Here is a 2,863-nt window from a genome sequence, read left to right on the forward strand (position 1 = left end):
AATGACTTGAAATGTCACTATAAAAGTTAATGTGAGGGTGACTACTTGATGGTGAGAGAATTGCACGTTTTCTCTACCACTTCCTTATGGCCTTCTTGGCCAAAAAACACCTTATAAGGGGGAAGGAGCTCCATCGATGAGCTGGAGAGAAGGTGGTGGAGCATGATCAATGAGTTGGAGATATGGAACGCAATCAAAGGACCTGGGTGGTGGAGGAGCGTGATCAATGAGCTAGCAAGATGGAGCGTGATCGAATGACCTGGGTGGTGAAGCGCGGCGAATCTACAAGTAGCTGATAAGCTAGAATGCGAGCTATCCGCCTCCGTAGGAAGGATATGAGTCGGATGTTTTAGGCGACGTAGAGCACCTATTACCAGATACTTCTTGTGGAGCAACAACCGCAACTCTATCCAGTGTTGTGAAGACGGAGAAGATCACAACGGCGCTTTGCTTTGCACAGCTAGGCCAAAATGCCTTTCAAAGCACAAGGCTGGTAGTGAGCATTGTTTTTCTACTCCATCGCTGTTACCCTAAGCAGTCTACGCCATCGCTCAAGAAGGTTGTAAGATCAAGTTTCATAGAATACATTAAAATTAAAATTATCATAAGATATTCTTAAAAAACAAGTGAAAGGGTCACGACGGCTTTCAAAAACAATAAGAAAGTGATAAAATTGTTAGGTTGAATTAAAATGGTATCAGTGTTTGAAAAATGTGAGAAAGTCGTCCAAAAATTTTACAAATCTCAAAATTTTTGCTAGTATTTCTGATTTTCTTCTTTGTGAGAATGAAACTCGATCGGCAGCCGCTTAATAAAAGAGACTTTCTCGAATGTTAACACTAACTAGAATCAAGCTAGTATGTCCCTACAATTTTTTTTTCATTTCTTTTCATGAGAATAAGCCAAGATGCTTTTGTAAAAGTTTGAATGAAACTTAAACTAAGTAGGAAAGGGAAAGGGAGGGAGGGAGGGGGGCGGGGGGTCGCATGGACATGGTAGGTGTACGTGATAGAGAGAGGGAAAGAGGGACATCTTCTCTATGTTCGAACCGGCAATTTTTTTTCGAGGACACCAATGTTCGAGAAAAATGTGTCTCGAATTAATATCGTGGTATTTTCAATCTCAAAAATGTCGGTTGAAGGCAAGGAGAAATGGAGGAAAATAGTGTGAAAACGGAAAAAATAAACATAAATTTATAAAGAAAAAATACCCCTCTAATTTGTGGAAATTCTCAAAATATCCCCATTATATATTTTCTCGTGAATTCCCAAAATGCACTTCAAATTTTCCAAAATTCGCATAACACCCTTGGTTGTGAGATTAAATATCTCCAAAAACAAAAAAAATTGTAGGTTGTCGTAAGATGACTCATTGTCTATCATTAGAAAATGCTAAAACTAGAATTTTGGTTTGTCATGTAGGCTTTGGAGATGAATTGCTTTGTTATTTTCCCCTTCGTGAAATTTCCTCTTCGGAATTTGCAAATTCAAGGAAAGGAATTTTGTATGCTTGGAAAAATAAACGTGTCGATGTTAGATTTTTTGTGTGGGAGGGAGGGTGGTGACGCTTGGAGACAGAGAAAGAAAGACATATGAGGCCAGGGCTGTAGTGACGCATGGAGTCATTGTGTTTGTGGCCGTTGATGAAGTTCATAAGGACAACATGCAGTGTGTAGCTGAAAACGATGGCAGTAGGGATGCTTGGTCGATGAAGGTAGAAATCGCGATGGCAATGGCACAAGAGAACAACGTGAGGAGCAGGACGGCGTGACCATGTTTTGCTGTGAATTGTTAAGTGCTCATTGTATGGTTAGTCCGCTTCAGGGGAGCCTTCGATGCCTCTGCGCTTTGTTGCCTCCGCAGTCCTGCCCACTGTGCATACACATTCACGACCTTTCCTTCACTCTTGCCTCCACGCAAGGGAGCCCTGACGAAGCGCGACCTGTGAGATTCTCAAAAGTGAGAGAAGCTCACCTTAGGGAGAGCTGTGAAGCGTAGCGACGAGAGGGAGGGGGCCCCATAGCTCACAGAACAAGAAGGGCAAGTGAGCATGGCCAAAGGAGGGCTGCACGATGCGAAGCGTCTAGAGCAGAGGAGGACACTAGCACACAAGGGAACTGGGACATAGCAAAAGCATTTGATTTCAACAAAACTGGGAGAAAGAATTTGCCAATCTAATTAACTAATGTTCGTCGAATTGAAATGTAAAGCCATGTGAAGTTATAAAATGAAAGGTGAAATAAAAAAAACTAATTAATATATATATGTGTGTATAGAATTTATTAGAATTATGCAAAGTGAAGCTTCACTTTAGCATTTAAAACAATAGAATGCAAAAAAAAAGTGTGTGTTTGAAATTTATTAAAATTTATGCCCGGTGAAGCTTCACTTTAGCATTCTAAAACAATAGAATTCAAGAAAAGTAAAACTTTAGCATTCTAAAACAATAGAATTCAAGAAAAGTAAAGACATGTCAGGATGTGAAATGAAAGGTAAGTCTCCATCATGCACTAAAAACAATAAGACATATCAAAATGTGAAATGAAAGGATTCTCCCTAACACAACACAACATTAAGGGTTTGTTTTAAAAAGCCAAAAAAAAATCACAGTAGTGGGTGAATTGAATTAGCGGAACCAAAAAAAGTTACAAGCCAACCTTGCTCAACGATACGAGCTAGGGATTCCAAGTATAAAACCATCACAACACACAAACACAGTCCAAACCCAACCGAACATGACCTAGAGTACCTTTGGTTTCCACGAAAGAACCCCCATCTGCCACATTTGAGCTCCCTCTCCCCCCCCACCACAGTAGAGCCACCAATATTATGGGCAGAGAATGAGTGGGACCAAAACCCATCAC

The sequence above is a fragment of the Adiantum capillus-veneris genome, chromosome 18 (assembly GCF_014529385.1).
Source record: "Adiantum capillus-veneris isolate H3 chromosome 18, ASM1452938v2, whole genome shotgun sequence".
NCBI classification, from domain to species: Eukaryota; Viridiplantae; Streptophyta; class Polypodiopsida; order Polypodiales; family Pteridaceae; genus Adiantum; species Adiantum capillus-veneris.